The following is a 10179-nucleotide window of genomic DNA, read 5'->3' as shown; positions in this document are numbered from 1 at the left end:
TTTGAATTCTGTGTCAGAAAGCTCCATCAGACTTTCTGGCTTCAGGAAATCCATTAATACTGTGTTACTTTTTGTGAGTGACACCATGTTTTGGGTTTGTGTAAGGTGTAGGGTAGTCTGCTTCTTTCATAACATTATTGTGGCAGAGTTTTTCATGCCTGAGGCCTAAACAGACTCTTGGTCAAAAAACTTGGGCTCAGAAAGTCACTGTTCCAGAGGATGGCAGAGCTGCTACCCTGTCTGAGTTTCTCTCTGAGCTTTTGACTCAAGGGAAGACTTGCTTCAGTTGGGAAGAGATATGGCCTGTGAGTTAGCAGTCTTCTCTGTCAGGCAACTGCTGCAGCTAGGCTAGAAGGGACCAAGGTGCCCAGCTCAAGCTTTGAGAGGGGAGAGGAAATGGGATCACCTGTGATATTAGGGTCCCTAGAGCAGTTCAGAGGGGTGGCAGCTGGTCATCCTCCAGACGGCGAGGTGTCCAGGCAGCAGGGCCAGGTCCTATAGACAGCAGGGCTAGGCTTCCAGGTGGCTAGTGTAAGTGTCCTGGTGGCAGAGCTGTGGGGCCTAGTCTTCTAGGTGGTGGGGCCCGGGCTTCCAGGTGTCCAGCAGGAGTGTCAAGGCGGCAGGGCCAGGTCCTCCAGGCAGCAGGTTCAGGGGTCCAGGTGGCAGGGCCTGGCCACCAGGCGGAGGGGCCAATGCCTCCAGGCTGAGGGGCTAGGGGCATCTAAGCAACAAGGCCTTGATCTAGTGCTCCAGGTAGAAGAGCAGGCCAGGCCACACTAAGAGCTTTTTAATACAGGTTGTGTTGGTTTTGTTGTTATTGTTGTTATGTGCCGTCGAGTCGTCTGCGACAACATCCCTGAAACCTGCTCTAATCAGTGCCAATCTTATTGTCTCTGATATACCTACCTCCACTACCCCAGTCACTGAATCAATCCATCATCTCATTGAGGGTCTTCCTCTCCTGCGCTGTCCCTCCATCCTCTCAAGCATGACGTCCCTCTCCAAGGACTGATCCCACCTTGCAACATGTCCAAAGTCTGTCAGATGAAACTTCAGAATCCTTGCCTCCAAGGGCTTTACCCTCTCCAAGAGGAACTTGTTTGCTCTCCTAGTCGTCCATGGTATATTCAATACTCCTCTCCAACACCACAGCTCAAAGGCATCAATTTTCTTTCTTTCATTCCTAGTCATTGTCCAGCTTTCCGACGCATAGTAAGTAACTGCAAAGACCATGACCTGGATCAGGAGCACCTTAGTCTCCAGACAGACATCGTTGCTCTTCAGTACTTTGGAGAGGTAATATACGGGAACAGATCCATGGCTGCTGCTGATGATGCATACAGTGCCTGCTTACGACACATGTGGTGGTTCGGAAAGAACTGTGTAAAAGGAATATATGATTAGGCATTATTTGTATCACAAAATTCCAGAGTAAGAGGTGCATAGCAAAGTGGACTGGATGAGGAAGGAAATTATACATCAATGAGTGAACTTTTTTTTTTTAAGTTAACTGGTAGGGGTAGGGAGGAAAATGTTCAACAATGAATGAATTCAAAACCAACATTTAGGGGTAGGGAGGAAAATGTTCAACAATGAATGAATTCAAAACCAACATTTTCATACTTTCATTAAAATCATAAATAAAAAGAAAAAATACATTAAATCATTTCTTAAGCTTTTGCCCATAAAAATAAAACAAAAAAGGCCTAACTTAACTCATACCTAGAAACTTCTTGTTTATCTTTGCCTTCTATGAAAATATTTTCGAAGCCTCTATTATGTTATTGACATATTGCTACCTTGTTTCTTTCTCCACTCTCCTGCAAATCTCTCATTCTCCTGACTTGTCAATAACACCTGATGCTCTTCATGGGGTTTCCTCTAATACTCTATTTTTGGCTATCTTTACCCACATTCTGGATCTTACTAACTCTGACTCCTTTCTCTGGCACAGAAACTGGCCTTCTTAGTCTTGAAATGTTTCTCTGAATTTTATAGGAAAGCTCTGATGGGTAAGGAGTTGCACTGTCAATCCAAAGGAAGGCAGTTTAACTCTACCAGCTGCTCCTCCAGAGGAATGTGAGAATGTGATTTACAGCTTTTGGAAACCTGCTATTGATAGCCAGCTGAGTCTGTCCTGACTCCAGGGCATTAACTGTCACTTTTGACTGTGTCTTCTAAGGAGCAGGAGCTTCCCATTAGCAAATAGCTTTCATCAGTTAAACACAGACTTTAGCCTGTTCCCTATATAGTTGTAAGGGTTGTAAATCTCTGCAGGAGCAGAATGTGTCATTGTCCTCCCAAAGAACAACTGATAGATTTGAACCAATATTTGTTCAGTTAGCAGCCCAACACTTAACCCACTATGCCACAAAGCCTTATTGGTGTAATACAAATTTAGTTCCTCACTTTTAAGTAAAACTTGTAAAAATTATGCCAAGTGAGTCAACTTGAATGGGTTAGAATATACGGAGTCCACAACTCTCCCCACCCCAAGATGTTCTGGTGGCCTGATCCGGGCCATGGTCTTTGCAATTACTTGCTATGCATCAGAGAACTGGACAATGACTAAGAAGGATAGAAGAAGAATTGATGCCTTTGAGTTGTGGTGCTGTAGAAGAGTCTTGAACATATCATGGACTGCCAAGAAAACATATCGGTCTGTCTTGGAGAGGGTGAAACCAAGTTTCTCCTTGGAGGCTAGGAGTTTGAAGCTCCGTCTCACATACTTTGGTCATGTGGTGAGGAGGGACCTATCCTTGCAGAAGGGCATGATCCTCAGAAGGGTGGAGGAACAGTGTAGGAGAGGAAGACCCAGATCAAACGGATTGACACAGTAACTAGGGTAACAGGTGTAGGTATGTGGGAGTCAGTGAGACTGGCTCAGGATAGGCTTCAGAGCTGTTGTACATAGGGTCGCCATGAGTCACAGGCAACTTGATGGCACATAACAACAACAACAAAAATCCTTTCTGCAGACTATTGTCATATTTTTCTAAAACATAAAGAAAGTTATTAAGGCCATGGTAAGGAAGGGGAAGAAGAAAAATGCAGAGAGAAGCATGTACCCTTCAGAATTATAGAAAATAATTACAATATATAAGTCATTTTCAGAAACCCTATGATCTTGGAGAAATGATGAAATTTATACAAGTGTTCAGGTCTTTCATTTATAAGGTCGTTATGAGTCGTCTATGACTCAATGGCACTTAACAACAACAACAGCAACAAGAGAGCTCACTTGACCTAGTGGACAGAAAGTGATGCTACCAAGCCAAAGGTGGGTGATTTTAGTCTGCGGCGGCCCTCAGGTCTGGTTTTATTTGTTTTTGGTGAAACATTCTTCCGAATGGTATAGCACTGGCCTGTCCATTTGCTGTACAGAGGTAACTCATGGTGGCTATGATGTTGAACACTGTGACACTGATGTGTCAAATGTGATTATGATTACGCATGGTGGACAGTGTTTGGTGGAGCTCCCTGATTAAAACAAACTTGGAAGCAGGAGTGACACCCACTTCCGAAATAGCTTGTCTCCAGAAACTCTATGGATTTGGAGAAATGAACAAAGTTATACTAGTGTTCATGTCTTTTGTTCATAGGGTAGCTATGAGTTGTCTACGACTTGATGGCACTTAACAACAACAACAGTAATTAGGGAGCTATGGTGGCCTAGTGGCAAGAAACTGTGCTGCATCCCAAAGGCATGCAGTTCGAGGCCACCAGTTGTTCTGCAGGAGAAAGATGGGCAATATCCTCTCATGTGATTAACTGCCTCTGAAAACCTGCCAGAGGGTCAGCTATGGCTTGGTTCCAACTGCACAGTACACAACAACAACAACAGTAAGTAATTACATATTGTTATCCATTCAAGTGACCTTCCATCAGGTTTCTAAGGCTGTAAATCAGAAGGGAAGGAGACTTCCCATTTTTCTCTCCAGGAGCCACTGGTGGTTTCTAACTGCAGGTGGTTTTGAACCCATGGAGGCACACAGTCAGTGTTAGCATTATAACTCACTCTGGCCTCTGACATCAGAGCTATTATAGTAATATAGACATCAACATTTTAGATTGTATTCTTTTATAATCTTTCTGAAAAGGAGTATTGTTAGGTTTCTCTCCATGAAGTAGTATTTAGGTCTATTTTTTATATTAAAATGACATACATGCTGAAGTATTCACAGTTTCTCACCACCAAAGCAACTTATAATCTTGTCACAGTATGTATTAGCATAACCATAGAAGACAAATTTTAACTCAGTTCAATTGAAGCTATTTCAAATCAATACCATTTTCAAGTACCTAAAATATAACTGAGGATCAAATAGAATATAATTTAATATCTGAAGTTTTGTTGCTTAATCAATGTAGGCTTTTTTTTAAAAAAAAAGATTACTTGGACAAAGAGGTTATTGGGGGAACGCTAGCACAGTTAATGAGATAAAGTGAAAGTTATGCCTCACTGTATCAAGACTCAAATGTTCTACCTTAAAAACTGTGAAACAGTAAAAATATGATAGTCATTAGTGAAAAATGGTCTGAGCCATGAAAACTATGAAATAGTAAAAATATGATGACCATTAAGGAAATCCTGAAAGCCATAAGTTTGACTCTACTACCAATACTTTTTAACTACTGAGCTATATTTTGCCTTACAATCCCGTGTGTCATGCCAGTGCTCGGTTAAAAGTCTCAATTCACAGGTTCAAAACAATAATCTCCTGCTAACTTTCATTGTCCTGTCTAATTTTTCCTCCATTTACCTAGTCAACCTCACTCTGTGCCAACCCTTAATGCAATTACCAAATTAATTAGATTAGTTTTCATACTGTGCCTCAAATATGTCATATTAAATAATAAATTTTGAGCTTTTATTTGCCTGGAGTGCCCCAAATTTTGAGAGTCAGCTAGGAGTCAGTTCTGATTCAATGGCACATAACAACAACATGATAATTTTAACCAAGTGGAAAATGGCTAAAGCATCTGCACCATTTTACATTGCCATCAGCACAATATGAGGATTCTACGTTCTTCACATCCTTGTCAACATTTATTTTCTGTCTTTTTTCATTATAGTCATTCAACAGGGCGTGAAGAAATACTTTAATGTGATTTTAATTTGCAGTCACACGTAAGCAAGATCCTGCTAAAAAGTATCCAACAACTGAAATGACAGAGAACTGCCAGAAGTGCAAGCTGAGTTTAGGAGATGATTTGGCACTAAGGTCATCATTGCCAATGTCAGGTGGATCTTGGTCAAAAGTAGAGAGTCCCAGAAGAATGTCTACCTGTGTTTTAAAAGAGATATATGATTAGGTATTATTGTCATGACAGGAGTCCAGAACGAAGGCTACATAGTGGAGTGGACTTGGGGGGAGGGATTGTATAACAATCAAAGAATTTTTCTTTTACTTTTCAAAGACAAGAGCAAACTGGTGCGGGGGGAGGGGTGGGCATAGAGAAAAGTGCAACAATGAATGAATGGAAACCCAAAGTCTCTGTAAACTTCCATTAAAATTAAGTTTTAAAAAAAGAGCTGACTTCAGGTCTGACATGGGGGGTTGGGAGGAGACTAGGATAAGAGTGAATAGATAATGACCATTCCATTGCAACAGATGAAGGAAAGAACTGTTTAAAAGGAATATATGATTAGGCATTATATGTATGACAATAGAAAGCATATCATTGCAAAGAAGACTGGGAGTGGGAGGAGGTAAGTAATTGTGCAACAATGAATGAATATTTTTTTTAAAAAGTGAACTGGAGGTAGAAAGTAAGGAAAGGGGTAAAATATACAGCAATGAATGAATGGGAAAATCTAACTTCTCTATAAATGTACATTAAAATCACTATTAAAATAATTTAAAAAAAATAGCTTTAGATGTATTAGACCTGAAACACTAGGGATAGGACCCTTGAATCTGTGCTTTCACAAGCCCTTCAGCTGATTCTGAGGTATATTAGAGTTTGAGATGTACTTTACACTAATATAAGGAGTTTTGGTGCTCTAGCAGGTAAGTAGTTGTGCTGTCACCCCAAAGGCAGGTTATTCTCATGCACCAGCTGCTCCTTGAGAGAAAGATGGACAATCTCCTGCCATGTGGTTTATAGTCTTTGAACACACTGGATTTAGAGTCTATCTTACTCCCGTATGACCTCAGTTGATGTTGGTGACATATGCAAGGATCCTATCTCTAAATAATGTCACATTCATGGACTTTAGGGTCTACAATTTAAGCATTATCATTTTAGGGATCACAATTCAGCCAACCACAGATAGTACGGCATGTTACACTAAAGAGAAATTGACTAAGAGTGGTAAAGACAGACTTAAAAGAATAAAACTATCTTTGAGAATTAAGTTGATCTGTGAAGAATTGTTTGAAGAGAGAATTTGAACTAGGCCAAAAAGAATAAGTATCAAAAACTTAGAAGTGTTCTTCAAGTATGGCAAATTATGAGCACAAGAATATTCTCTTGCAAAAAAAAAAAAAAGAATATTCTCTTGCAAGTACACCACAGTTATAATATAGAAGAAGAATGAGTGGGCAAGAATAAAGCTGTATGTATGGGGGGAGTGCAGGGAGCCTTGGAAACCAGATAATGGAGTTTGATCTTTATGCTTGCATCATGTGTTGCTCTGAGATATGTGCCAGAGGGTCAGCTATAAATCAGTTCTGACTCAAGGGCACACAGCAACAACTCAGTAATCCATAAAGAGCCCTGGTGACATGTTGTGATTAACTGGCACTGAGTCAACTATGACTTTTAGCAATGTTATGAACAACCAATCTGAACTCTGCCCTATCCTTCCCCATTCTCATGATCTCTGATATGCTGGATCCCATTGTTACAGTTATTCTACCAATCCATCTCATTCGGGGTCTTCCTCTCTTTCCCTGGTGGTGTATTGTGTAACATAGTTGTACTGGACTGCTAACCAAAGGTTCATGGTTTGAGTTTACCAGTCACTATGAAAAAGAATGATAGGAAGTCTCTGCTGCCTACTTATTTATTGCCTTCAACTCATAGCTGTCCCCTCATCAGATTTCCAAGGCTGTAAAACGACTGCCCATCTTTTTTCCCCCACAGAGTCACTGATGGATTGGAACTCCTAAAGAGACTCAGATTACACCACCAGAGATCCTTTCTCCTCCAGTAAGGTTTCAGAAACATCTATCTTCACATCAACATTCTTAGATGATCTCATCTACTCATATATTGTAATTTATCATCCTTAAACTTTCTTAAAACAACTTTTACACAGCCCAGTTGATCACCCAGTGACACCTCAAACACCATGTGGCAAACACTGTGATCTCCTGAAAACCTGTTTTTCATGAATTGGCTTGTGTCCTCCCTAAATACACATGGAAGCTATGTAACTACTTCTTATGATCTATTATACCCAATTGTTGTAGGAGGTTTCAGGGTGGAATATGATCTTTTTAGTCACTTGATATGCATCTGAAAGCTGGACAATGACTATGGATGACATAAGAAAAATGGATGCCTTTGAATTGTGATGTTGCAGAAAAGTGCTGAATGGACTGCTTAGGAAGGTGGAGGGACAGTGAAGGAGAGGAAGAACCTCAATCAGGTGGATTGACACATTGACTACAGTAATGGGCTTTAGGGTGTCAGAGATTGGGAGGATAGCACAAGATAGGACAGGATTCAGATCTGTTGTTGGTAGGATTTCTAGGAGTCATACTGGAGGGCAACTAACAACAACAACAACAATAATCTCATCTCAACCCTAACTGGAAATAAAGGGAGTTCTTTAGGGTGTGGCCTGTAATACATTTTATGTTGATAGAGGAAAGTGATGGGCATGGGGGCTCAGTACTGCCAAGAAATGATCACTGGGAGTGGAAGGCTTTTTTCCCCCTCTCTGAGTCCCAGCCCACTTTTGACAGCACTGAAGGCCAGAACAAATGAAGGTCTCCAGGGACTACTGGGCGTACAGATGCAAAAGGAAACAAAGACTTTTGTCCATAACTGGCAGAGAGAGTTCTTCCCCCAGAGTTGACATCCTGAATATGGACTCTATCAGCCTAGTGGGGAAAGACTGATATTGCCTATCGGTTCAAATCTACCAGCTGTTCCGTGGGAGAAAGACAATCTCCTTCTGTAAGATTTACAGTCTCTGAAAATCTGCTGGAGGCTTAGTTAGGAATCAGTTCTGACTTCATTGCAATGAGTTGAGTTGAGCCTCCTAACATGTAAAAAAATAAATTTCTGATTGTAAAAGCCAGTCAATGTGGTATCTCTGATATAGCAGCATTAGATTACTAAGACATGATAGCTAGTTCAGTGTTCCTCAATTGGTCAATGGCACCAATATGGCCACTCATATCAGAACCTAGTACTCACACTTAACAGCCTTCCTCTTTCCAACCTAACATCATTCAGTCTTAAGATGTCAAGTGGGATAAACCTTTTACTCTATCAGTCCCTAATGTATGATTTTCATAAAGATTCTTAAGTCCTCTAAGGCTCAATTTTCTCACATAAACTCTGTTTTCTAAATAGTGCCTAACACTATTCCTTTTTGTTCATAGTTATAACCAGTCATGCTTGGGAAGGTGGAGGGACAGCGCAGGAGGAGAAGACCCTCTATGAGGTGGATTGATTCAGTGACTAGGGTAATCAGGATGGGAGTGTCAGAGACCATAAGAATGGCACAGGATAGAGCAGAGTTTATGGGAGTGTCAGAGACCATAAGTTTGGCACAGGATAGAGCAGAGTTTCATAGGGCAAGTAGAAAGAATTTTACTTCTTCCTATCCAATCTGAATGCCCTTTATTTCCTTTTCTTGCCTAATTTCTCCAAGATCTCCTGTACAGTATTGAATGAAGTGGGGAGAGCAGATACCTATCTACCTATGCCTTGTTCCTGATCTTAGATGAGAGGCTTTATTCTTTTATATTAGGTATAATGTTAACAGGGAGCTTTGGTGGCCTGTTGGATAAAGAGTTGTGCTGCAAACCCAAAGGCAGACAGATTGAATCCACCAGCTGCTCTGCAGGAGAAAAAAAATGGGAAATCTTCTTCCATGTGATTTACTGTCTCTGAAAACCCTCTGGAGTGTCAGCTATGAATTGGTTCCAACTTGATGGCATATGACAACATTATTATGTTAGTTGTGCATTTTTCATAGAATCTCTTTGTCAGTATGAGGAAATTTCTTTCTATTACTAATACATTGAGTGTTTTATTCATGAAGGAGTATTGAAGTTTGTCAAATACTTTTTCTGCATCTATTTAGATATTTGTGTGTTCTTTATTCTATTAATAAGGCATTTTACTTTGCTGAAAATGAGGAGGACCTAAAGCGCTGGCTGTAGAAGGTCAAAGGACTGAAGCCTCAAATATGTATTGAAGCTCAACATAAAGAAAACAAAGATTCTCACCACTGGGCCAATTGACAGCATCATGATAGACAATGAAGAGATTGAGATTGTTAACAGTTTTGGTTTCCTTGGCTCCACAATCAACATTCTTGGTACAAGCAGCCAGGAAATCAAAAGATGAATTGCATTGGGAAAGTCTGCTGTCAGAGATTTCTCCAGAGTACTGAAGAGCAACACTGTCAATCTGAAGACTAAGGTATGCCTGATCCAGACTATGGTCTTTGCAATTAATTGCTATGCTGGACAGTGACTAGGGATGATAGAAGGAGAACTGATGCCTTGAGATGTGGTGCTGGAGAAGAGTATTGAATGTACCATGGACTGCTAAGAGAACATACAGGTTCATCCTAGGGAGGGTGAAATCAGGCTGCTCCTTGGAAGCAAGGATTCTGAAGCTTCATCTGACATACTTTGGGCATGTTGCAAGGAATGACCAGTCCACGGAGATGGACATCATGAGAGGGATGGCACATAATAACAACAATAACAACATTGATTGATTTTATGTTGACCCAAACATTTGTTCCTGGGTTAATCCTCCCACTTAGTCATGCAATAGTGTCCCTTTTTTAGTTGCTCTATTTTGTTTTCTAGCTTTTTGTTGACAATTTTAAATTTATATTAATAAAGGATATTAGTCTGTAGTTTTATTTTCGTGGTGCATTTGTATTATGTGTGCTGCCCATGTCTCTCCTAAACTAAATTATTTTGTTGTTGTTGTTATGTGCCGTCGAGTCGCCTGCGACTCATAGTGACCCTATAT

The sequence above is a fragment of the Elephantulus edwardii genome, unplaced genomic scaffold (assembly GCF_000299155.1).
Source record: "Elephantulus edwardii isolate Elephantulus edwardi_28Jun2011 unplaced genomic scaffold, EleEdw1.0 scaffold00083, whole genome shotgun sequence".
NCBI lineage: Eukaryota > Metazoa > Chordata > Mammalia > Macroscelidea > Macroscelididae > Elephantulus > Elephantulus edwardii.
Note: the sequence above shows the minus strand (reverse complement) of the source record.